The sequence below is a fragment of the Pseudopipra pipra genome, chromosome 9 (assembly GCF_036250125.1).
Source record: "Pseudopipra pipra isolate bDixPip1 chromosome 9, bDixPip1.hap1, whole genome shotgun sequence".
NCBI lineage: Eukaryota > Metazoa > Chordata > Aves > Passeriformes > Pipridae > Pseudopipra > Pseudopipra pipra.
Genome location: NC_087557.1, coordinates 25,293,776 through 25,320,737, shown reverse-complemented (window position 1 = coordinate 25,320,737; position 26,962 = coordinate 25,293,776). Strand labels below are relative to the sequence as shown.

At 43.1% G+C, this 26,962-nt stretch overlaps 1 protein-coding gene across 1 annotated transcript in view; it reads right to left on the bottom strand.

Moving 5' to 3' along the window:
- TRABD2B (TraB domain containing 2B) overlaps positions 1-26,962 on the bottom strand; it is a 277,120-nt gene that overhangs the window by 199,822 nt on the left and 50,336 nt on the right. The gene's annotated exons all lie outside the window — the stretch shown is intronic.

Here is a 26,962-nt window from a genome sequence, read left to right as displayed (position 1 = left end):
TTTGAGGATTTTGTTGACTTAGACTATCAGCTCCAATACTAGATTTTGGATAAGACAAGTTTTGCACAACCACTGCCTATCTGTATATTTCAATATGTTTTCAAAATTTTTTTTGCTTTACATTAAGGAAAAATCTTCAAGAATATTACAATGACTTTAAGTGGATTTGAACAATAAAAGAATGTGTACTGACTGTCTGGGAAGCCCACCACTGTGTCTTCGAAAGGAAAGACCCAAAAAAGCAAAAAACAGTAAGAAAATACTACCAGAGAGTGATAAATGCCTGGTATTTTAACTTGGTTGACTGTGAGGGGACTGAACACAGCATGATAAAAGCAAGAGGGTACCAGCTGGAAGGAAGTATTGAGTGGCAGTAGAATGAAACTGAGCTAGAATAGAAATAGCTTTTCTAGACTTGGTAAGAGAAATAACACATGGGCGATAAGATAAATATGCAAAAGGGCTGCCAATTTTCCAAGAAGCAGAACTAGCAAAAATGCTTAAAATATTAACATCCTGCAGGTTGTTGCATATTTTAAAAACAGGTGTTGTCAGTTCTAAGAAATGAGGGTAAATATTTCTGGTGTAAAAAAATGTTTGTTTAATCAGTTCTAGGAATTTTTAAAAAACCAAAATTTTGAAAGAACTCTGTTAGGAAGGAAGGAAAGAGACCATTCAATAACTGTTCTATCAGCTTTTCGGAATCCATCCTTCTGTATTCCCAGATTGCCATAAAATGTTTTGAGAAACCATGTCCTGAATTTTTGTGTGGGTCTAGATGGTAACACAAAGGGTGGGCTCCATCAGTGGGAATACCTTCTAAGGATCCCAAGAGCGTTCATAGTTTAATTACTAACCCAAATTTTCCCTGTAAATTTTCACTTCAGTGAAACACCACGAAGGGTAAGACAGAGCTCATGGGCGACAAGGATGGTCAAACCTTGCTCAGAGAATGTGCTCTCCCTAGGCAGGGCTTATTTGGGGGATTTTAGCTTGTATGGCATCTAAGCCATTTGGATCCGGGCCTGTGATTGCCTCAGGAATTTGTTAACACAAACAAAGGGTAATAGCAAGATACCCAGCCATGATTTCAATCATCACCTTGTGAGCTTGGTAGCACCACTCCAGACCCTAGAAATGGTGAGGCTACTTTTTAGGTGATGCTACATCCTACTCAACGTAATCTCTACAAGCACAGTAACCTCCCCTCCCATTCTTTCAAATCCACACCTTTAGACCTTTACCCTTGTGGAGGTCTAGGGCAGTTTTTTCCCTTTATCTTACTGAGCCTGGATCAGGCCTCAACTTGGCAAGGGAAACACTCTGAGCACACACAAAAAATGTACATTTGGGAAGAATCCTGAGTTGTTTTTTTTAAAGAAGAAAATTCTGCAGAGCACAGGACAGGAAATAATGTGCTCATGGGTGGTTTCCTCCTCCAGAGCAGCTCATACACTGCAGCTGAGACAACACATGCGGCAGCACTGGAGTGGAGTTTCCCCAGTTCCCTCAAATAGGGTTTCACGGCACTAAGAGAGCTACAGCTGGAGGTAAAGATGGTTTTTCAAGGTGTGTCCACTGAAGGTGGAAGAATTCAGTACTCTTCTTCGTAAGCTGGAGCTGGTTTTCTCAACGGGATGTGCTGCTGCCTGCTCTCTGCTTGGAGAAGTGATAAGTCTGCCTTTCAGGAGCCTCTTTGACACATTTTCATTCTCTGTGGTTTCCTCACAGAAACCAGACACAAAGCCCATGATGGATAGCCCCACACCAGAAGGCCATTTCAGCAGCCTACACAGTGATGCCATACACAGAGGAGGATGCTCGGCCCATGAAGTCAAACACAGCCCTGAAGATTGATCTTTTCTGGAATTCCTGTCTGATGCACTGACCATTAAGTTATGCAAACATGCTAATTCGCAACGCAGAATAAAGCAACTGCCTCCTGCCTTCCCAGGAATGTTTAATTTGGGGCCCAGCAGGGACAAGACTTTCTGTTAACATGAACATTTTGTTAGTTTTAGCAACAGGGAATATAAACTATAATGGAAAAAGTAATGAATGAATATTGAGAAAGAAGCTCAAGGTTAAAATTTGTGTCCTCCAATAAATCAAAGTGTGTCTGAGGGGTTACCAAGCATATGGACTTTTGGAATTATTTTATTCTTTTGCAAAAGTGTGAAGTGTATCAAGAGGATTATTTGTGGTCCATTGTATGAAGGTGGGCCAAGACGATGCAGGAATTTCCAAATGTCACATGGAGTCTGTGGCAGACCTTGGAAAAACTCCTAGATGTTTAATCACCACTTTTTCCTTGCATTCATTCCTTTCCTTGACTCAATGTCTGTAGCACTCTGTCCACTTATAAAGGTTTTGTCCCCAAAACCAGCAGCCATATAGTATGACCACAGCTCTTATCTTGGCATCTGACTTGAGCTCCAAGAGGAACAGTGGCAGAGGGAACACAGAAAGAGCAGGGACACCGGTGTCCACACAACAGAGCTACCAGGACATCCATCACACCTTTAGGTTTCAGTGAGGAAAACTCACTCCCCGCCTTTTGTGCTTCTCAAATCTACCACACCATGAACTCCGCAGTCACCTGGCGATTTGCTTGTGTGCCTGCATTGCACCCAAAATCCTTCCATTTTCCAGAACCAAACTGCAACCAAGAACTCATCCCTCTCACTCTCTGGATTAGCACCCCACCTTTTTCTTCAGCTGCAGAGGCCACGTGCTGATCCGTGTCCAAGAGGCCGGACTCAGTCCTGTTCTTTAACTCCCTTTGCCCGCACCAGCAGCGTGATGCCAGCACAGCCCACAGCACTCTGCTTACACAGGGCAACCAATGCTACCGAGGTGAGAGGGGTTTTCCCTTCTTTCCTATTCCAAAAGTGTCAAGTGCTTTCTGCTAGATCAAAGGAGAAGCAAATTAGTCAATCACACCACTAATGCAGCAGTGGCACGTCAGCTTCCCAGAAGGGCCGTGTGCTCGCTGCCAGCTAACCGCAGGTGTAAACCTATTTCTACAAGCAGAGCTATCCATCATCCCCAACATAAAACACCAAGCTTCGACAAAGAGGCCCCTCTGGGCCAGCTCCGGAGTCTCCAGAGCAGAAAAGCTACAGCAGACGTGACACCCCAAGGCCACATTTGTTGGCTCAGTGCTGGCTGGGGCCCCGAGTGCAGGGTGGAGCACACACAGTCACTGGCAGGTGCCCAGGGTGGTTCGGACACCCCGAGCTGCAGCAACATGGGCAGAGAGTACGGAATCCTGCAGCAATACACTGTCCTGGGCAACCTTCCTGAACGGTGCTTGGCATCCTTGCCCCTTTGCCATCATATCTGGACTTCTGGCTTCCTTGGGAGTGCTGACAACCCTGCTGTCATCTGAGGCAGTGGTGCAGCCAGTGAGTCCTGGCACTGCTGCTGCTGCACGAGCCTTGTGACCACATAATCAGCCAGGGCGCAAATTCCACATGCCTGTGTACACCTCTCTGGCCCAAAATACCATCCTCCCTCTCCCCTTGTCTCCTTCTAAAGCTTCATGGGCTTGATGATTTGGTTTGGGTTAAACTTTATAAATAATTTTGTTATTTCTCTAGCATGTGTGTGAAATAAAGTGACGTGAAGGGCAGGAAATTCTTTTGGTTTACGTCTTCAGTGTTCAGCTGGATGTGCAAAGTGGGTGAGAAGGAACTTAATCATGGTGGTTTTGAGGTTTTGAGACTATGGGGAACAGAGTAAACTGCTTCCTGATCCTGATTTACATTAAGAGTTGAATCTAATGGAACAAATATCTCTATAATGATGAACCCCCTCTGCAGCTACATCAACAATCAATTTGGCATCTTCTCCTCTCCTTCCTCCAACTGCTTTTATAGCAAAGACACAGTAACAAAACAGACATCTTTTTTTAATAAACAGCCCTAACTCCTTGTTATTACATGATAACCAGCCCCAGGATGTTATCAAAACAGACAACACGTGTTGCTAGCAGCAGGCACACCATCTCCAGCCCTGTGCTCCAGCACTCTCAAACACCCTTCAGTGGAGGTAGCAAAGAGCACAAAACCACTTCAGATCAGCCCGTGTCCCCAGTTCACATCAGCAAGCCTGAAAATAAACAAGTTGCAGCCTGAGGAGTAATTACATCTCATTGGCGCCCAGCACTGTTCCCACAGGGCGGAGGCAGGAGGCCAAGGAGAGGGGATCAGCTACCAGTCCATCCTCCCGCAGTTTCCCAGTGCCAAGGTAGGAACCAGCAGCAAGGAAGGGGGATGCCGTGCTATGCCAACGCCAAGAAGTAATTCTTAGCTGTCTGCCTGCAGTCAGTATGAGTTTAAACAACTCTTTGTCAGCTTTGCTCATTGTTGGAAGACCTCACTGAGGCCAAAGGAGCCCCTGAAATTGCGCTCTGCTGTTTAAAACAGGTATGCGACAACAGCAATCCCCCCCTGGTCCCCCGTTCCCTCACAAGCAGCTCAGGCTGGTGGTGCTGGATGGATGCTCAGGTGGTGGCTTTCCACAAAGTACAGCTCAGGTGGCAGAGTTCGTGTCTCGAGAGCACAGCAGCATAAAAAATGAGAAGTCTCCCACAAACAGGCCTCTGCTGCACGACACCAATTGCTCTCGGCCAAGAATTATTGTGAGTGGAAAGCTCAAGCGGAGTTTGGTTCAGGCTTAATGAATTATGTTCATTTTCCAGCACATTGTTTTGGCTGATAAATCACAGCTTCATGCACCATTAGGATGTAATGATTGGAATATTTAATCAAAGGCCAGCTTTTTGTACCGTTTACCTTTGAGAAACCAGATTTGCTCGCTGGAACAGTTTTGAACCATTACGCACGCTTATCAGCAAAAATCTTTGCTTTATGTCAAGTGTTGCAATATTTAAAGGCCTTGCAGGCAAGCAAGGATTGGGAAAAATGAGTGGCTCACTTAGCTTGACAAATGCAAAAGGATTTGAGATGTTATTTGAAAGAATTGCAGGAAAAGAAAAGAAAAATTAGAAGGAGAACCAACAATTCTGCATTTACAATCAATTATTATAAACGCTCCTTTGTTTTGGGTTTGGATCTCCAACCAAAATGAGGACTCTTTTCTTTGGGATGCTGTAAGACATTGTTTTGAAGACAGATCATCATTTTTTTGTTTGGTTGGGATTTTTCTCAGAGGATGCCTCTCTCACAGCAGATGCCTCTCCATTCAAAAGCTTTTGAGTCCTGAACTCTACACTACCAGGCTGCCCTGAATGCAAATGGGAGCTCTCTAGACAGGAGCTGTTTTGGTGCTTGATAGGAAATCCTGCCCTTGTCTGAGTGATGAGGATGGTTCTGATGTGAGGAGGTTCAGCTGCTCTGCAGCACAGCCCTGCCCAAGAGTGGCTGAGGACAGGGAGCGTCTTCTCAGGCCCTCTTTAACTCACCACCTAGGCATCCATGAAACACCTGGCAAGAAGATGCTCTGCACTTCAACACACTTTCCTCTTGTATCTATATACATCTGACAAAGGGGAGACAAAAACCTCACTTGTTTCTGCCTCATGCTCTCACAACCCCATGGAAAAACTGTTGGGAAATTGTTTGTCCACAAAAGTATACAGCTATCAAAGGCTAGAAATTAAAAGCACCTCCTACAGAAGGGTGAATCAAAGGTATGCAAAATGGAATACAAATCTGAACTTAAACAGGGTTTCACAACTCCCTCCTGAGTACAATTTGTGCTCCTGGATAGGAATGAAGTCTGTGTTTCCAGAGCAGTGGGTGCTTTTGTTTGCTTCTTGAAATGCTTGGTTGAACAGCAGTGCAGAGCTGTAAAAATAGGTTTATTTTTATGTGCTTTATGGGTCTGATTGTTAACAGAAAAGGCCCGAGGGCTGCATGAGCCTGTGCTTGTGCACTTCTGCACTAGACTTTTATGTGTGTGATCTCCCACACTGTGTAAATGGTGTCTGTGGCCACATGAACCACTTGTTGTGCCCCAAACGAGCTTCTGTTCAGGCACAGCGACAGCAGCCACAGTGTCAGTGTGGTGGCCATCAGCACCCACGTGCTAGTGGATCTCCACCTTCCAAATCCCAAGCACTAGGGACCAAGGATCACAGGCGAGGTTGTAGACATGTGGAACATACAGGTACAAGTGAAATAACATTGGCCAATGAAAGGATAAATGTTTCTACCTGTCCCTCCCCTTGTAAGTCGCATTTCCCTTCACCTTGTCTTGCCCCTGTTGCTGAATAGCCCATTCTCTTCAATTTTTCCTGCCTTTAAACCTACAGTGAGAACCCCAGATGTGAACTTCCAAAATTTTGGGGTTTCCAAATCTACGTGCAGACCCAGTCTGGATCCAATTAAGTCAGATCTTCTGCTGTGAGTCAGAACAAGAATGACAGTACTCAGCTCTTTGATGACAGCAGTGCTGTTAGCCTGGCCCTGGACCCAATTTCTCTGCTTCAGTCCCTTCTGCTTATAAACATTTTCCTTCCAAGCCAGATGCAAAGAGATTTCTTCCCAAACGAAGAAAAGGAGATGAAGCCCACTTGAAACAGCAGAAATTGCCACACCTTCAGCCAACAGCTGCATGTTGCAACTTGCAAATGTGCCACTAAGGGGCCTTCATCCCCAGTGGGTCTGTAGGTCTGCACAGGTCTCCAAACTGCATCATGTGGCTCCAGAGACACCAAAAGAATAGCCAAAAGCCAGCATCCATCTCATGCTTTCTTGATCCTTCACATCAGCTTAGCACAGTAAACAGATTTGTTTGAAATGAATGTTGCTTGGCACACAGAGGAGAAATGAAAATATAATTAATTTCACTTTTTCCATGGTGACAGTTCTCCAGCTCACCCAAGTTGAGTTTTCCAGAGAGCTCAGTACTTTCTACCATAACTGTTCTTGCTGGACTAGAAGATGGCAAAGCCTTTCTTTTCTTATTCAAAGAAAAAGGAATGGAATTAGTTTGCTAAAGCCTTCCAGCTCCAAAAGGGCAGGCGTGCTGATATGCTTTCCAGACCTTGCCGCTGTTTCCTTATAGTTTCCTTGGAAAATGTTTTCCCCCTGACAAAATCTTCTGGTTTTGCACCCTTGCAGCAGGGCTTGACTAGAACCCAGAAGTCACCGAGAGACAAGAGACCTCTGTGACAGTGACCTGACTTGTTCTCCGTGCCCAAAGAGCCACAGAAAGACAAAACATCCGTGTCCTATGTCTCCAGAGTTTCTGATCACAGATCTAGGAGATGCTCTCTAAATTGTCTTCCCTGTCCTCTTGAGGGGCCAACCATCACCTTTGCCTATCTGATCAGTTGGTTCTTTCTTCCAAATCCTCTATAAAGGACACTGCAGGCACAAGTTTAGACAGAAAGCAAATGATGACACGGCCTCACATGAGAGATACTCAGTATGACAGGCAACAGGAGGTTCACATTTTACTGAATCTGGCACCCTCTCTCTTTATTGGTTTTGACAAAAGTTTTATTGAGAAGATTCCTCAGGGTGAGGACAAGCGTTTTCTTCACAGGTAGGGGAGCCCATCCTTCAGGATACCCAGCAAATAAGAGACCTTAGTTCAAGTCTGCCTGGCTCAAAGGAGGTATCAAAAGAGCCCTACAAGTTTTGTGTTCCACTCTAAACTTGTGCAGGATGGAGAGGTCTCTCTTTCCGACTCATCAAAAATTTTATCCTGAACCAGAGTAGTTTTCCCAGAGCTTTATCAAAACCAACATCCTTCTCCCAAAAGCAGCTTTGTCAAAGAATTAACAATTTCCAGCAACATCAATCAAAACATTTTTCAGTGCGTTCCCTCCCATCTCTCATGTTGTCTGTCTTTCACTCCCACATTCCTATGAGAAAAGCAATGATGTTTGTGTCTCATTTTGTGGGACAACTGGGGAGCTCAGGCAGATTGCTCTGTAGCCCACTTCGTGGCAATGGCAAAGAATTCGTGTCCTCACCTCACATCTCTCGCCCCAAGTCCTTAAATGTACTCGTTCCCTAGGGAATTTCAGCCTGAAATGTCTAACCACAGACCTGGAAATGATTTTAAATATATTATAACGACTGCTGTTAATCACACCCACTCTTTTATAGCATGGCCTGTAAAAGAAGAATAGTGAGGAGGACTTCCTACTCCCCATATGCTGGCAGCAGATGCATTTCCTGTGTTCCAGAGCCATACATTTCACTGGGAAGGGATGCTCTCTAGTGGTTAGAGTATGAGACAAGGAAAAACAGATCTTAAAAATTTCACTTCCTGTCTCTCCTACTGGTATCCTGTGTATGAGGAGGCAACTCATCCCAACAACATCCCATCCCACTGTGCCCTGATGTCCCTACACTCCTGTGGCTCACAGCAATCCCTCTGCTCTATGGAGAAGGCTTAAATGATGCCTGCAAATGTTTGGAGGGGAGGTTTTAGGGTCGAGGCAAGCAGTGTCGCCAAGTTGAGTTAGGTCAGAATGAAGATGGGAAAAAGTGAAAACTGGTACAAACAAAGACAGAAGGGTCTGAAATGCTCCTGTCAGATCTTCCCTCTCTTTGTACTTTAAGTCACGGAAACTGCTCTTTAACTTGATTGCTCCTTATCTTTACCAAAGGCATCACAGATTTTTATATAATTAAAATTTCCTTGACAATGGCCAAGGATTTACAATGTGAAGTGTTTCGATTTTTCTTATATTATGTCTTGGCATCAAAGAATCTCCTCTTGTTTCCTAAGTATGGGATAAAGATGATTTCTAGTGGGAGACAAATGAATCAAGACCTTGACACCCCTATTTTTTTTCTTTCTCTCTCCTTTTCTTTTCCTTTCCTTCTTTTTTTTTTTAAATACATCTGGTTATTATTGAACAGAGGCTTTCATGTTTTAATGATAAATTGTCTTCTCCCTCTGTAACAATGTCCCCAGACAGCTTGTCTTGGCTGAAATGTCTTCTAAGAGCATCTGCTTTTGATCTATAGGAGTTTTAAATCTTTGGATCTAATCTCTAGCCTGACTGACTTGAAAGCTGATTTCCACAAAAGCAGAGTGTGAAACTTGTAGAAACTCTTTACTGGAATCACTTGAAATTGTTTAAAAAACTGTATTGACAATACTCAAGTATGTCCTCATGACTTTTTTTCTGCATATTTACATATATATGCATGTATATAAAAATACAAGAAAGAGACATAAGAAAGGAATTTCTTTTAACAAATGCTTCAGTGGTATTTCCATGTAATCTGCATGTGTTGTGGCTTAATACTCTAATAAAGAAGGACTGGAAGCTTTCCAGAGCACAGTATTTATGCCATGTATATCAATTAAGATAATTGCCAATTATAATGATATGTCAGTTAAAGTCAAGTGACTATTAAAAGAGTTATGCCTGCTATTGATTTAGTTCTATGCATACACTGTAAGTGTATTTATAAGGGCTGATCTTCAGTTTCTCAGTATTGTTCCCATCCAGCACATCCAGCACAAAATCACCACGTTCATTTTGCTCTTTCCGGTCCACTTCAGGCTGCAGCTCACCAAGCTGTCACCGTGAAGACACAGGAGACAAAATCCCGCACAGAGCTCTCTCCCTTGGTGGCATGGTGTTGGCACGCTGTTTGCCTTCATTTGAAGCATGCCAAACAGATCTTGATTTCACCCCAGCACAAATGAAAATAGGAGCTGGCTAGTATATGCATGAGATTGCTGTGGCTGAGTAGAAACCGCTGTGGTCAAATGAAAAAGAACCTTGTAATACTGCAATATATATATATATATGTATAGATACACATTTGTGTGTGTTTGTGTGCATGCATGATAAATACCCTCTCAGAGATCATTTGTCTATCAAACCCTACACAGTGTATTGTAACACATTAACAACAGTGACAGACTGACACTGAAGGACTAAGAGCTTGAGTTTTGCTGTGATTAAACTGAATTTAGGACAAATTCGGGAGAGTTTTGAGCAGAACAGCTCTTCTGCATGAACTTTCTGGTTAGAATATAATGGAAGCCAGACTCCAACCTCCCTGGTTTGAGGTTTGCAAAACCAAATCATAACAACTGATGAGGTTTTGCTAAACCAAAGCACCCGCTGTTTTCTCATCACAAAGATGAGATAAAAGGGGAGTCTTTATTCAACCTTTTACGCCTTGCACCTTAGCAGTGGTGCTGAAATATAACCAACTGAAGATATATCTCCTTTACCTCCCATTTAGAGTCTGCATCTCTAAAGCAGTAATCTTGCTAGCCAGCTTTTAGAGCCCCAGAACGCAGCCTCTCTCAGGCCATCCATAGATTTCCCCAAAGTTCGTGGCTGAAAATTAATTTTCAAGGCTCCACCAAAACTTCAAACTATTTCTGTGGCTGACTGGGCCAGAGACACGATGGAAACAACCATTTCATAACCTTTCAGCACTGCTGCTTCTATCCAAACCCGAACTCCAAAGCTGGGATGGGATGTGAGAAGCAATCAAAAACAACTCTGGAAAAGCACAAACCCATCCTAGTAGTAAGGCTCAGCTTGGCTTTGGGTTTGGTCCCAGGCATGAGGAAATACTCAGGGAAAGTGGAGTTATTTCCTTAGATTCATTTGCCCATTTCTCATTAGCAAAGCATTTTGATACTCTGCAAGAAAGAAAATCTAGTGAATTATTCCTACATTGTTACAAAACTGAACTGATAGAACAAATATCTGGGATGGAAATAGGCAAGATGCCTCAAACTGAGCCAAGAGGCTCGTACACCCTGGGAAATGAGCCCTGTGTAGCACAGAATTTTTCTCTCTCTTGCAGGATGATCAGCAAGTGATAAGATCCTCCCTGGATTTATGTGTTAACTGAAGCATCTTGCCTTAAGTGAATGTTTTATGGGGAAATTATTACACTGAACCATTATCTACAAGTTCTTCTGTTGTCACAGTTGTTGTTGCTTTGACCCCAAAAATGTGGAAGCTCACTGGGGAGCCAAGAGTTCAATTCAGGCTCTCCTCCCCAGGCGCACTTTCTATCATCTTTGCTACAGCTGCTGCTAAAGGGTTTGGTTTGTGGGGTGATGAAGGAACGAATACGAGGAAACTCCAGCCGCCAAACAGAAATGACAACACGACCCAGCGTTCCTGGGCTGGTTTCTGGCACAGGCCTCAGGAACTGTTACTTGCTGTTGCTTTGCTCCAGCCAACCCTTATCAAAGGGGAGATTCAACTGCACGTGGTCCTAAACTTCAACTAAAACTAAATTCAAATTTGAGCCACTGAGCTGTCAGCTTAATTTCTCTGCTGTAGGTGCCACTATTTTTATCTGACTGTAAACCTCCACGTCACTTAGGGTATCATGTAAAGTATTTTTGACGAGGCATGCAGAGCGTCTGCTCTGAAATACTACAGCAGAGCAGAGGCCCAAGTGTCTCAGATTACCCCGGGGACAGACAGCTCACACAGAGATAAAGGAGACAGGATGCAAAAGGGGCTCCCTGGGACAGCAGAGGTTGACACACTTGGTGTTTCCCCTCGACAAAACCATTGCAAGGAAATGTCTGGGAAATCCGTATGTGGCGACAGGCAGGAAGAGCCCAGTGCCTTCCTGGCTCTGCCAGGTGAGTTCAGGACCATCTCTAGTCCTTCCACTATAAGGATGGATCAGCCAGAGTGGTGCAGGAGGTGTCTGTGCTGCCTGGGGCCGGCGTGGGGCACCCAGGGCTGCGGCAGGAGCGGGAAGCGGAGCAGCCGGACGCAGCTGGCAGCAGGCTGATCCCCCCGCGCCGCCGTATCACTCTGCAGATTTGCTAACTCTCCTGTTGAGTGCAGTTACGCATTAGAACTGCTAATATGCAGTGATTTTGCCTTAAGCTTGAAAGCACCAGAGGTTAAACAGATTTTGATATAAGAGCCTACAAGGAACACTCTATTTAAAAAGCCTATGCATCACTGGCTCCGACTGAAAGGATGATGAGTGGTAGGAGGAGATGAAAGGTGGTTCAGACATGGGTATGATGACAACAGTAAAGGAAAATTAAATACACTGCAGGGAAATAGAAGTCATAATCATCTTGGGTTTGCAGCTCATGAACAGTGAAAAGCTTATGTGATGAAACAGCAGGTAGAAGTGCCTTGAGACTCAAGTTTTAAGGCCCCAAGAGTTTAAACTTGACATTCAAGCCTTTTAAAGTTTTATGAGGGCATCCAATAACTCCTCCTGCTCAGCCCCCACCCCCTGCCTGATGTGCTGGTTGTTTGATTTACACACCTTCCTGAACGCACAATGAATTCCAGGGAAAGCATGCAGAAACCATTGCAGGCCTGTAATTAAATAGCCCTCATGCAGCTTTAACCTCTCCAATAACAAATGTCCAGACGCAATGCAGAAGGTCACCACACCTCTGGCTGGCGAAAACTCACACAGTCCCACCAAAGACTACAGGATCCAGGACAGTTTTTATCCAGAGAAGTACAACAATGGCCATTCCCAAAATGTGCTGTCTGCTGGATGTGGGCAGGAAAATCCTGCTAATCCACACAGGGCTAATTTATACACTTGAGTATCCTCCCATGAAAATTATTGGCCCGACAACACACTCTCCACCAGCAAAGACTTCCCAGCAGAGAACTACAGCTGTATCATTTCCACTGCCAACCTCCACCAGGTCCTCTGCCATGCAAGTGCATGAACTACCCACCAGAAGCCACCTGAAATGCAGAATGACAACAGCTTTACTGACCACATCAAATTAACCAACAGATCCTACCCTAAAAATACCTTTGTGCTAATTTTATACATGTTCTAATTATAATAATGATGTTTCTAATTAAAACACAATAATTATACTGAAATTAGATGTGATTATGTTTATTATCTAGCTCTGCACTAATGCCACTTTTATTAGATACAAATCTCTATTGTTAGTCTTAAGTAAAACTGATGATTCCTTAAAAATTATTGAAAGCAATGAGTGCCCTTTCATTCCTTTTCCCCACCTTGACCATTGTTTCCTTTGTTGTAACTTCAGGAAATACAGACGGTCAGTGCTTTCAGTCATGGCCATTAATTTGAGATTGTGTCCACAAACACAAAAGACAAAATCCAGTCTTCAGAGAAGACACAGGAGAGCTGCTTGTGTGCCTCAAATCATGAACACAGACTCAAGAGCTGTGTCAGTGTCATCATGGAAAAGAGAAGTTGCGTATGTCAAGATCCCAATCATTCCGTGAAAAATCAAGGGGAGGTTGGTTTGTTCCTGGTGTGAAAAAGGATAGTTCAGGACTAAAGGTCCCTTGGAGCATGCTTGACATTGGGATGAACAGCTTGTCTCATCCATTATGGGTAGGTAGCACAGCGGGTTTGGGAGAGAAATCCAAGCTCCAGAAAGGGACAAAGAAGGAGCATTTTGTAGCAGATCATTTTTGGAAAATGGGAATGTCTGAAACAGTACACATGGATTATTAGGTAGGAAGAGAGATGAAGTGCATGTTGGACTTGGATTTCTAATGCACTTCCACAGATGTTCCATCAGCCTCCAGACAACAGTCAACACTGTCAGACACATCCCATCATAGGACCTTGACCGTGTTCTGGCAATGCTTTGCCAGTTTTTAACAAATCATACAGGAATTTTTTTTTTGTGCAAGTTTTTTTCCCCAGGCAACCTGAACTCCTCATTCAATGCTCTTTATAGCCCTATCTAACTGTGCTTCCTTTGGATCTGCCTGTCACAGCAGGGCTCTCCCTAGGCCCATTTCCATCAGAATGATGGGAGAGTAAGAGCACTAACTCCTACATCTTCCATGAAGAGAAATAACCAAGTGCAGTAGAAAAAACTGCTAAAAATCACTAAAGAAACAGTGTGGCTGAAGAACAAAATCAACCCTTACCAGCACTGAGAATCCAGCCAAAAATAACTTCCAGTAGAAACTTGGTTACAGTGGGTCAAACCTCCAAAGAACAACAACTTGATACAGAACAAAAGAAGTGATAAGGATTCTGCTCAGCACCTGCAAACACAGTCCTGGATGGTTGTATGTAGATACCCCGTGCCCAGGGGAGAGAGTTTAACAATCTATAATAGCCAAACAGCTCTGAATATCAGCTCTGATTCTGTGTTCCGGGTACTCAGGATGTCCCTATAAAATATTTCTGACATCCCAGCTGCCTAACAGGCTCGTTGCACCCATGGGATGTGGGTTTTGCCTTCCAATATCAATACATCCTTAACATGCCCACGAGCTCAAGGGCTTCAAGCACACAGACTGGAAGAAAATCAACAAACAATGGGCCATGTTTGTGCTCTTCAAAGTGTGAGCCAACGCTGCCTTTGATGCTCTTCACAAAGTTTCCTTGTTCTTGTTTTTCTAATTCCTGCAATCTGATTGCAACATATGGCCAGTTTCAGCAATTGACAGAATATTTCCTTTCTGTTCTGTTTACGTCACAGCTTTTCTGGAGCCAGAGATCGCTTTGACTTAGCAAATGGCAGCTGAGAAACAGTGACATGCCCTCTATGTTTAAAAACAAACCACAACAGCAACAGCAGAAACTCAGCTCCTCTCACCCACACACTCCCATCACTTCGTGCTGGCTGGCTGCTGTGTTGTTTTATTCTGATTTTGATGATCCCCTTTTCACTCGTGATCTGGCCAAGATATAGACAGATACTGGGAGCATCTGCAAGAGATTACCACTGTGTGCTGCTCTATGAGAGGCCCCAGATAACTGACAGACAGGGCAGAGGAAAGAGGCTGAAAAGATAACACCACTCATTAGTAGCTTGAATACTCACAGGGCTGTATATTTAAACCACACAGTGTTAAAATTTTGTATTCACTCCCCAACTAAAACTCCTAAAACTCCCCTTTGAGAGGTCCAACCTAAACTTCTACTGCAATTATTTTATTATCATTTCCTAACTTTCATAGTATATTTTCCTCAGTAGACCTCCCTTACAAAGGAAGTTGTTTTTTTTTCCCCATTGCAGAGGAGAGGTGATTTACCCAGGGCCACCAAAGTACACCAGTGGCATGACTGCAAACACAACCCAGGTCTACTGTGGCACTCACTGATGTGACCTGGGACACATCACATAATGAGAGTGAGATTCACCGACAGGCTGCTGCCTCTCAAAGGATCACACGAAGGTGTTTTGTTCACCAGCAGCATTAGGAGACACTCTGCAGGAGCCACCTCCTTCAGGACAAGCTGGAGACTTGAGGGACAATTTGCAAGCTCGGGATGGAAGACTCTTCCCATCAGAAACCAACACACCCCCATTGACCTTAATCATGTATTTCATGAACAACAGGGAAAACACATGAGCTGTAGTTGCCTGGGGATCAATGAGAGGAAGAGAAGTTTAACTGCACATAGAGTTAACTGGAAATGAAAATGTCTTCCTGCAAAATTTACAATGAAAAATTAAAAAAAAAAAATAAAAAAAAATCTTGGGGCAATGGTTGCTAGGGTGTGTCCTGTTCCCTTTTTCTCCAGAGATTAAATTCCCTGCTTAAATCTTCCACAAAGCACCAGGGTGGTGGTTGTTCCACGAGGTTCTCTGGCCATCGAGCCTGAGGAGAGGTTTCTGTAGCCGGGAGCTCGACCCACAGAGGTTAACCAAACTACAGCTCCAAAGGGGATATTATATGAATGTACCCAAATTGAAACATTACCCTCTTCTTTTTTTTTTTTTTCCTTTTTTCTGAAACATCTTCCTTTTCAGGATTTTGAAGACAAGCAAACTTTTCCCCCCCACTTTCCAGGAGCAGACCCTTTCCCACAATAAAAAAAGCAACCAAAAGCGTGTTTAGTTTTGCCATTTTCAAGGTCTCTCTCTGGCTTTGGGGAGAGAGGGCAGGCCCCTTGGCTGGGTCCTGGCTCTCCCACCTCCAGAGCACCAGCCACAGCTATGCTGGCCTGTGCCCAGGCCAGGGAAGCCAAAGCTGTTGCTCCTCCAAGCTTTCCTTCCCTTTCCTTCCCCTCCCTTCCCATCCAGCACTGCCCATGTGCACAAAGTGAGGAATGCAGCAGCTCTGTGGACTCTTAGTGTGTGTTGCCCACACTAGTTTGGCACACTGGGCAACACACACATGAATGCTTTTTTTTTAACCATTTTTTTTTTCATAATTCACGGAAAAATATAGAAAATTTTACTTGACAGAGCAGCAAGCTTCAACATTGTGGAGGCTTTATTTTTCTTACTCCCATAATTTTCCCCTGCTGTGGCAGTACGTGGGGGTAAAGGAAGGAGAAAGTTACTTTTCAAAATTGCAGTGAGATCTTTCCAGATTCCATCACTCCATTTATTCCCTTGGCATCCTAAAAATAAGAGGGTGTGCAAAGGATTTGCCTTGCAGGAAGGACTTCAATCGGATTTGCTAATGAAAGCCATGGAAGTTTCTGAGATGGGGAAAAAAGTGACTTTTCAACTCTCCTTGACTTTTTGTTTTTCTCTTTAGGCTGGAATAGAAAAACTTACTCACTCTCAAGAAATTCACTGGAACTGTTTGAGATATACAACACTGTATGACAAGCATTAAGCCTCTGTTCATAAAGTAGAAAAAGAAATTAATAGAAATCTGTTAGAGAAATGTATGGGAATAATGTCATCCCAAAATCTTGGGGACTCTTTTCCCCAAGTGACAGCACCTGTGGTTTTGTTCTCTGTTTGGAGAGCACCATGTCCAGTGATTTTCCAGATCCAGTTCCAGGGAAGCAGATTTCGTCAGGCAAGTTTAGAAGTCAGTGGAATTTTAGGAGCTGCCAATGTGTTTTTGCCAGAATCTTTTAAATTTTTTTGTAATTTTTTTGCTTTCTTTTCTATCAGATGGAATTTCCTACTTTTTCCTCCCACTGTTTTTTCCTTGCCACTTAAAATGCAGATATATTTTTTCACAAGGTCTTATTCGAAATGTGTTTCTCTCTCCCAAAGAAAGAGTAACAGTCTGATTTTTTCCTACCAGCTGTAATAAGAATAGACCATCAAACTTTCAGAGTTCAAATATCAGCTAAATTGTTGAAATCCAAACCCATTCTTCAAGAGGATAAATCTTCACTGATTTTAGATAAAAAGCTGTATCAAGAAACTTGCTGCCTTTAAGGTCTCGTTGCTCAGAATAGTAGTTCTACATCACTAAAAATCAAAGGAACTGCTTTCTCTAGTGTTCTGGGGTTTTTTTTTTCATTGTCAGCTCAAAACACTGTATTACATAAACTCACTGTTCCCTTCACCTTGGATGACTTTGTATTTTGGCTGAGACTCATTCCAGGTAACTACTGCTGCTGAGGACTTAGGTATTAAATGTAAGGGGGACATCTGTGTTCCTCACAGGTTCACTGGAGCAAGACAGACCTTGCCAGAAATGATTCAGACCAAGGGTGGTCTCAGTCACCCATCTTTGGATGAAAGAAACTCCACCACGAGACGTGTGTTTCTGTCCTTGATTATAGGAGAAAGAAAAGATTACCGTGACTAGAGAGACTCCACCTTTCTACAGCTCAAGGAAGATGTATCCAGATGTGTCACTCTCACTGGAGTTGCTGGAAATTCTCCACAGAGGAATGGACAGAGAAGCAGCAAATTTTCTACCACTGCAGATTTTCAGAGCTGAACTGGGCAAGTCCCTTGCACAACCTGACCGACTTTGAAGTCAGCCCTGCCCGGAGTGGGGTGTTGGACTGATCTGCAGAGCGCCCTGCCAACCTAAATCATTCCACGCACTTATGAAAGAAGCTTTACAGGAGCTGGCATTACAGAGAGATGTGCACAAAGTGCCCCAGCAGAACGTTTTCCAAACCACATAAAACAGGTATCATTACAGAATTCGCAGAAGAGCGCGTGAGTTCCCAGATCAGGCCCTTCCAGGTAGTCAATCAAATTCATCCTCCTCTTCCTGCAGTGGCCAGTGGCAGAGGCTTCAGAGAGAAGTGTGTGGAGCCCACAATAAATGGCTTTAGAATAACACAACCAAAGGAGAAATTCCTCCCTAATCCCAGGCAGCCAGTAATGGGTTGGTGCCCTGGAGCATGTGGGTTATTATCCTCATTAGATTTGCACCTATGCAGCCTCACCGGGGATGTTCCCATTGCTCATGCCAAGGACATGTTTTCTTGGCACGCATCTGAGGTGATACAGGGCTTGCTCAGGCCTTTGCTACTCAAGCTAAGCTACTGCATGCCAATAAAATCTTTACACCACACCATCCTGCATTAGGCAATATATATTTATGCAGTCTGTGTGGTAACAGTAAGGGTTGTTGTTTTTTTTTTAAGGCAGAAGTATGTAATAAATGACATCCCTTCAAACACACACAGACTTTACATTTCAGCACCTTCTGCCTTGCAGTCCTCCTACAACCTCAGCTCCTATATTTTGTTATGAAATTTATGGGTTTATGCATACCAAAATTGTGTGTGTGTGGACTGTTACCGCCAGGGTGGTCTCGGAGAAAAGAAGCAAATAAGATGCTCAAATTTGATTACAGGATATAATAAAAGTCAAGACTTCTTACAGCTCATTCTCATAAAGTCCCTTGGAAGAAGAAGAAGAAGGAGAAGAAGAAGAAGAAAAAGAGTCTTTCCTTTCCCCCCCCCTTTTTTCTATAAAGGAACTTCTTTCTCCCACCCAACAGAGCTGGCAGTGATAGCCAATTTTACTGTGTTTGAACCTTTGAGTATGCACTTCAGAACCTCACGTGGTGAAAACTAACCCCAGAATTCCCAGGGGACAGCTGAAAAACCCATTTCAAGGGCAATGCTTTGATTTCTTCACATACACAAAATTGGACTTCTTCTTTTTCTTTTTCTTTTTTTTTTTCAGTCAGGAAAAATCTCCAGTCTCTGAGTGAAGGGAAAACTGCAGCGATTACTCCTGCCTTTAGATGGCTGGATAAATATTTTCCCTATAAGACCGTATATTAAGGAATGAGGGTTTTTTTCTTTTTTTTTCCTCCCCAAAATACTGTTTCACTGTCTCAGCAGCTGTGAATGGTCCTGGTGTCTCTCCCAGTGTGGGAGGCCATTTTGCTGATGCATCATCTCGCCTTTGCTGGAAAAGGATTAGAGACCAACACCATTTACATCAGTGGCAACATTCCCAGGCGTTGCTTCACTGTGCCCTACATTTTGTGTTGTTGCTTATGTTGGAGCAAAATAAACACAGAGTGGTCAAAATACACCACCAGCACAAAATCAGAGCTTCCTGCAGCCACCTTGCCCTTACTTTTCACAGTTATAAATGACAACCAAGGGTCCAGACTGGGATGGCTGAGACTTGACCAATTTTGGTTGTGTAGGACTTAACCAGCCACTGAGCCGGGAGTTAGTCCAAGAAACTCCACTCCTCATTCAAAACAACCACATGTATATGGGAAAAAGCATTTCCAAGTTGTTATTTAGCAGATTCTCTAATTTTCTTAGCCCCTGGAGGAGTGGGCTTTCAATATCTCTTTGCACAGGGAGAGCCAGATAGATTGTCATAACTCCACTAATGTTATATAGCATTTTACCCCACAAGAAGTCCCACTGGAAGCAGTGAGTAAGAAACCCATCTGGTCCAAGGAGGACAAAAGCAAAAGGAATGGATTTGCCAAATCACATGGGTTGGCTTCCCCCAAGATTTTTCCCAAACCCATAAAAGGTCCTCCATCACGACAAAACTCCTTTGCGATAGTATTGTCTGGCTGCTGCTGAAATAAATAATGCAATAAATACATGCAACATCTATAAAAAAAATGCAAAGCAGTGAATTAAGCATTGTTTTCTTGGGGGGAAAAAAAGCCCAAAATGCTTGGTGACAGCTTGAACTAATTTAGATAAAAATATGAACTTCTGAAAAGCAAAATCCAAAGAGGAAATAAAAATTTGCAAGGAAAAACTATACAGTAGATGCTGCCATTTCTGCTAGCTTTTGAAAAAAGAAACTGAAGTTTAATTGAAATGTTGAAATGCTGTATGACTAATTTCGTGGTATTTACTTCTTCCATGAGAAATTCCCTTACACTGATGGATCAGCATCATACAAGAGTGTTCTGACAGGCCACTTCCACAGAAACCTTTACTGGTAAGAACTGTGGCTGGTGCATAATATATGATGAATCAGGGGGGAAAAAAGCCTGAAAAAAATAACAAATTGTTTCATCACAGAACTGTCACTACAATGCTAAAGTAGTGCCAACAGCATGTACTGATTACGAAATTATTTCAATTACAAGAGAAGTTATACGTTGTACATGAAAAAGCAAATTCTTCGATTTCTGGGGGGTTTTATCCTGGAAATTAAATTATGTTTTCCTATACTACAATCCTTATTTAGAAAGCACTATGGATTTCAGCACAACCTCTCCTTTCTGCATCCATTCGATCAGCAGTGATGCTAGGTGACAGAATGGCATTACATAGGTTACTGGAATGACAGAGAGGGAATTTCCCTAAGCTTTCTTTCAATTTTCTTCTCTCCGATATACTCAGAAGAAAGGTTGTAAGCACTGAGAGACAGACAGAACATTCTTCCTTCTTTTGGCCAACAAAGTTCCTGCAATACATGTTGTCCTCAGCACAACATCTTTCACTCATTAAGGAAAACTGGGTTTTCTCAAGGTGAATTTTCCTTCTCTCCTTACTTCCACTCCCAATACCAGCCTTAACCCCGGCTTCATTCATCAAATGAGGGAAAAACGAAGCAACTTTGGTTCACCATTAAGTGCCACAGCTCTCCAGTAAGAATATAGTATAGCTACTATGCTCAGCAAGAGGGAGTGAGAGAGAGAGACGACAGAGCGATCCAGTCCCTTCCAAGCACAACAAACATGACGTTGAGAAATGTGGTCGGAATAACTCTGGATAAGCTTCACCTCAGCTTGGCAGCCAGCTCCCCATAATTTCTGGATAACAAATACAGCACTGGATTAATAGATAAGGCAGGAGGTTTCTCATCCCTTTCATCTGAACTCTTCACTCCAGCTGCTAAGCCAGAGTTTTGGCCTCTAGACCTTGTGCTAGAAATAGTCGTCAATTAGCCCAGAGTACACACAACATCCGAAAGGAATTCAATCAAAGACACAGATTGTGCCCATCTTGAAAAGGGGCAGTCACCCACTACAGGGTGGGAACACAACATCTTCAACATGAGGGAATTTAAAATATTAATTTTTTTTTGGCAGTCCACGATCTCGGACTCCTACGTGTTTGGGACAGATGGTGAGATGAATTGCTGAGTGAAACAAGGGTTGCAGAAGTCCATTAGCCTGCACTCTGTTATGCAAACAGACATGCTATTCCCACAAACTGGCCATGTGTAGGCTGGCTTTGAACCACTCACACCTTGCCTGATGCCAGTTCCCAGCAAGTTCACTACAGCTGAACACAGAGAAGGTTATGTACTTACCTTGGGACCCTTCTCCATTTGCTATCAGCACCCTTCCACATAATACCATGCTTCTCCCTGCATTCTATGGCATTCACGCGCGGTATTTAAAAGTAAAATAAAATTATTAGGTGGCTACAGTTATACCACAGAATTGGTTTTCAGGGAAGACATCTAAAGCCCCATGCACCATAATGCAGGAAACACAGAAAAGCTTTATAGGCCTTCCACTGCCCCCACAGGAGCTGAGGATCTTGGAGCGTCCCTGCATCTGTCAAGTGTGATGTTTATTTCCTCCATGGAACAAGCTATCTTTATGGAATGAAATGACTGCCCTTCATATATTAAAATAACACCTCCTTAGGAGAGGCTTCCATGGGCACTGGCTAGAGCCCACCTCATAAAGGGAACATTTACACTGCAGAAAACTTAAAAGTCAGCTCAGGATTGGAGCAAGACCAATTGGGAAGCATTGGGACCTGGATGTTTCGTCTTTGCTATGAAATCACGGACCAAGCAAAGGTCAGGTTTTGGTTGTTTACTGTTGGGGATTTTTTAACTGATGCTTCCATGTTTCAAAGCCTCATTCCTAGAAACAATGAAAGCTTAAATGTGGATTTTTAACAGTACTGTTAAATTTAATAGACATTTTGTGCAGCTTTGCACTGAAATTGTTCAGTGGTTTATATACATGACTGGCTTCATACCCTGGTGCTTTTAGTTCATGCTAAACTATGTAAACCTTCTGCTGGAAACACAACTACTTTTGTATCCAGGAAGCAGGGCTTTGACGCATAATGTGTAAAAGTGAGTGGGATTTCAACACATGATACTTAAATGCCATTCTTCACCCCATATGGACAATGTATTTCTTGTCAGTTCAACGAGGTTTTCGGAGAAAACAAGCAGAAAACGTCCTTAGATATTAGTTAGCTAGTAAAAGCCTGAACTTAAGTATACCTAGTTCCACCCAGAACAGGATACATCAAATGATTTACATCTTTAGCCTCCTTTCAGAAAAAAAAAAAAAAAATACAACAAACAAACAGAAACCAAAACCATTCCTCAAAGCAACTCCTTAACTAATATTTTGAAATATAGAGAGATTAAGATCTTTATGTGAGAACTGTTATGTTTGGGCTCCTCCCTATGCAGGGGAAACTCAGGCAAACAGTTCTTATAGGTACAATATCTCACCCAAGAGTCACGAATGCACAAGGAGTGCAGTAAGCACTTTCACCTGGGAGCATCCAGCTGTTTAAGGACAGACAGCAGGACCATGCTGACAGACCAGCAGACAAATGGAAGGACAGGTGTCTGACCCTCCAGACTTGCTTCAAGAGATACAATGGACTGTTTCTACACCATGAGCTTGCAGGACCCCATAACCCACCTGCTTTCCATCTATTCCACAAAAATCCTATAAACGTGCCAACCGACTTACCCACACTTCAATTTTTCCCTTATAACCATAGGATCACTTACACACTGTCAATACAAGCACAGGGTAAGAACTTCTAAGATACTTCTGCATTTCCAGGTACAAAACATGGGAAAAAACTGCACTAAAATGTTGTAGCTTGACAGAACGATGTACATAAGAAGTTCAGAGAGCATGAATCTTGTAGACACATAAATCAGCACTTTTTAGTTCATGAGTTCCCAGAAATTCCAAAAGCAAGTGTAGGATAAAAAGTATATATCCAGGAAAATTCACTTTGTCAGAATGTAAACATCTGGTATGGGTTTTGACCAAGATGTTGCATGAGTCCATATCCTTCTTCTCAGCTCTCCCTACCATGATGCTCTCTCCCTATCCCACCTGGGCCACGGTGCCAGCATGCACTCCCTATATATTTTTCTTAATGTGTAAATTTAAGCTTTTTCACTGAATACTGTAAACCTATGTCCTGCCTAGAAACTTGTGCATTCTCATGCCCAAAAGAATTCATCAATTCCCTTGTATTCCTATCTTACATTCCTATCATACACCTAGACGACTGCCTGTTTCCATCCATTGCACTGAACACACCATTCTTCTTCTAAATCATTGCTGGAAATCTGATTTCTTTCTGAAATCCATTACAACCACTTTGGCAAGGAGAATCGAAGCCGGATTTCACAGGCTGACCATGTGCATTCAAGGGTTTCAAAGCTTCAGTTTCCTGCTCGTAGAAGAAACATTTTCTTTTCAACTCACTCTCAAGAACGCCAGAGAAAGCCAGGGGTATCTGACATATTTTGGCTTGTTGTAACTAATACTTCATGGTCTGATGATAAACATAATAGGCCATAAGCTGGGTATTGTGCTGAAAATTGTGTGTAAGGCATTAATTGTTGGGAGCTGGAATCGAAATCAGATGGCCCACTTCAGACTGACATAACCCAACGGGTCGTTCTTCACACCTGAGTGGCAAATAAATCAGTGTTGGACCTGAGAGCACGTGACGTTGTGCTGCTTATCACAGCGCTGCTGCAAACGGATTGGGAAAGAAATGCACACACATGTGAGCACACACATACATAAATACATGGAAATTATTCCGGCTCCGCGTTGCTGCAGCAAATACATGGAAATTATTCAGGCTCTGTGTTGCTGCAGCTGCTAAGCTTTTACATTAGGGACTATTTTAAAGCTCTTTAAAAAGAAACATTTTGTCTGAGCTTTAATGTGACTCTCCTTGTGTGCCAATTCATTTTTCCTTTCTCGGGACGTCTCCCTGAGTTAAGAAGAGCATTTCCAAACTCTGTTGTACAATTCAGAAGCTTTGCTAACACAACCAGAACAATACCACCCTGTCAAACGCTGGAGCCTTTATGTGAGTGCTTCACCAGGACAGCTGAGGAAATTAGTACTGGCTGGAGCCAACTGGTCTGTGCACAGCTTGGGGATGAAGGGAGCAAAAGTTACAGGACTGAAAGGGAGCAGGGAGAGAGAGAATTGTTGCTGAAAATTATTTTTGGTAGAAACAGCATTGCTACAACAGACTTTGAGTCTTAGAACAGGAATAATTAGGCATAACATACTTTTGAAAGCAAAGAAACTGGGCAATTAAGATGGTTGTATTAGTTCAAATGTTGTGTGGGAGGAGGTATCATTTGATTGACATTAATTGCCTCTATTAGGGCTGTGTGTACTATACTTCAGCCAGGCACCAACAGAGACATACAATCCACGGATTAAGCAGAGGACAGTGGCTCTTTTGTAGCTCCTGGAGTGCATTTGGAGCTGAATGACAGTCCTTGAAGCATGGAGTCAGACTGCAAAGAAATCCCAATGGAGCTTAACATCACAGGTGGAAACAGTCTCCTGAAAGATCTTGTCACCTGCTCTAATTGCCAAGTTTAAATGTTTCAAGGCTTTTGCATCTGTAAGCAACCTCTCTCTTAGGTGTAGTCATAGGGGAAGGTCCATCTGAGCCTCTCTGGCTTATTGGTCTCCTTAGCAAATGTCTCACAGGCACAGATTCATGAAGACAGTAACTGGTTGCCTTCCCTTCCTCATGGCTCCCCAGCCTCACTAACCACACATCCACTAACAGCAGATGGCCAGAGGAGCAGCATTTATCACAGCTGCAACATGGAGTCCAAATTCACATCTCAGAAGACACTTGGAGCACTATGCTTCCAAAGAAGAAATAAATAAATAAATTCTTTTCTTTTCTTCCTCCCCTGATAATACGACTTAGAAATTTCCTAAAGGCAGAAACAGACTCCCTGCCCACATTCCACAGTCCCTATGAGAAGATCTAACAGTGGGAGAAAATCAACTACAATGCGACTTTAGACAAGCAGCTTAGACAAGATGTTTAATTGTCAGATAACTAAAATTATATGAGATAAAGCAGTCTCTCATCATTTTCCCATTGAAAAAACAGAGCTATTAGCACTTCCCTGTGAGCACATTCTGATGAAAACTTTAAAACATTGTCAAATGTTCAGATGCATTGTCATAGTGAGACATGAAAGGATCTTCGGAGATGTTCTGCAAGGAACAGATCTGTAATTGCAGCAGTAATCCCAAGGTGGGTGAATAGTTGACTTTTTTTTTTTTTAACTCATTGTCTGCAATAATAAGAAATATTGCTTTAGGTTGCCTTGAGAAGACTTTTAGTTTTTCCTTCAAATCTTCTTAGTTGTAGTCAGGTAAAAGTTTTTGTTTCAGAATTCTCAAACTTGTGTCTCACTTCACCTCTCAAAGATTTTCCATCCCTTAAACAAAACCCTTTTAAAGGCAAGTAGGTATATACAACTTTTCAACTAATTTCAAAATTAATTTTATGTTGAAATAGGAAATCTAAATGTTTCTTTCCAAAAAAATCAAAACAGACCTTTGCCCAGGAGTGGAGCGTGCGAGGGGAGGGCAGGGATGTCACCACTCAGCACAGATTTCCAAACACTCTCAACTAACTCAAAAACTACTTTTCCCAGGAAGCAATCTATCTGCTCCCACACATCTCACGTCTGTCTGTGGGCAGGGGGACCCCAGGTCTGATCCTGCCCTTCTCTGGGGGGAGAGCTCTGTGCTGGATGTACCATCTCTCCATCACGGAGATGGTTTTAACTGCCTGTCCCATAACGCTTACAGACAGTCGTAAAAACGGAATTGTAATTCTTGCAATTACATTTGAAGAGCAGTTTTAATGAATGTTAAACAGCTTTAAACATCAAAGTATTGACTGAAGTGGAAAAATAGTATCTTTACTAGCAGCCCTTTCCCCTTGCTCAAAGACGACGTGGGGAGGAAGGGAGAGCATGAGTTTTATCGGGGATGTCAGGAACAATTTATAGGAGCTCCATGACCTGCACTTTGAACCAGGCTCTCCACCTATGGTCTGCAGCATCCTATAAAAAGATAGGCTGTTATCTGCCTTGCTGCAGCCAGCCTTCCCAACAGGAAGGGCAGGCTGCCTGCAATGCCTGAGGAAACACTCAGACTATTAAAGGCAGACAAAGGTCCTCCTTTTTATTTTTCATTTTATGTGCACTGTTTGCTGCACAAGATTTCTTTACAGTATTTCGAAAAGAGCAATTTGGGCCTTTTGAAAGTCAGCTCCAGCCGTAACAGCTATCCAGAAGAAAATCTGAAAAGGATTGTCAGCACTGATGCTGTGATTTATTTTGGACTTTATAGATGGGAGCAGGAAGAAGCCACAGTCAGTCTTCACAGCTGTACCCTGCCTGAGGTCCTGAACCACAGACAGCCCCTAACCCACACCTCCCAAAAGCCTTTAAGAATGAGGGCTGCTCAAGGCATGCAATGGATGCTTAAAGGATGCAGCATGGCAGCAAGGGCCACCATGTACAAGCCATGGTGGGATCCCAGGGCACTTGGGACTGCCTCTGCCTGCTGCTGAGCCAGCCCAGCAGCCACTCCTTCCCTCAGCTCTCTCAGATATGCAGCACGTCCTGTGGCTCGTGGACATGCAGAAAATTTGGAGATCCTTCAGGAAGACTGGCCACTCATATTTCTAATCCTATCTAAGCCATGTGCAAAATGGCAATCAGTAACAGGGTCATCAGTTCAACTGGCAATACGTCATCGTCGTGGCTAAATCGTGACACACCCTGGTGAGATCAAGGCTCCTTCTGCACATGATTACTATTTATGTATGGCACGTGATAAAAATTTACAGTATCA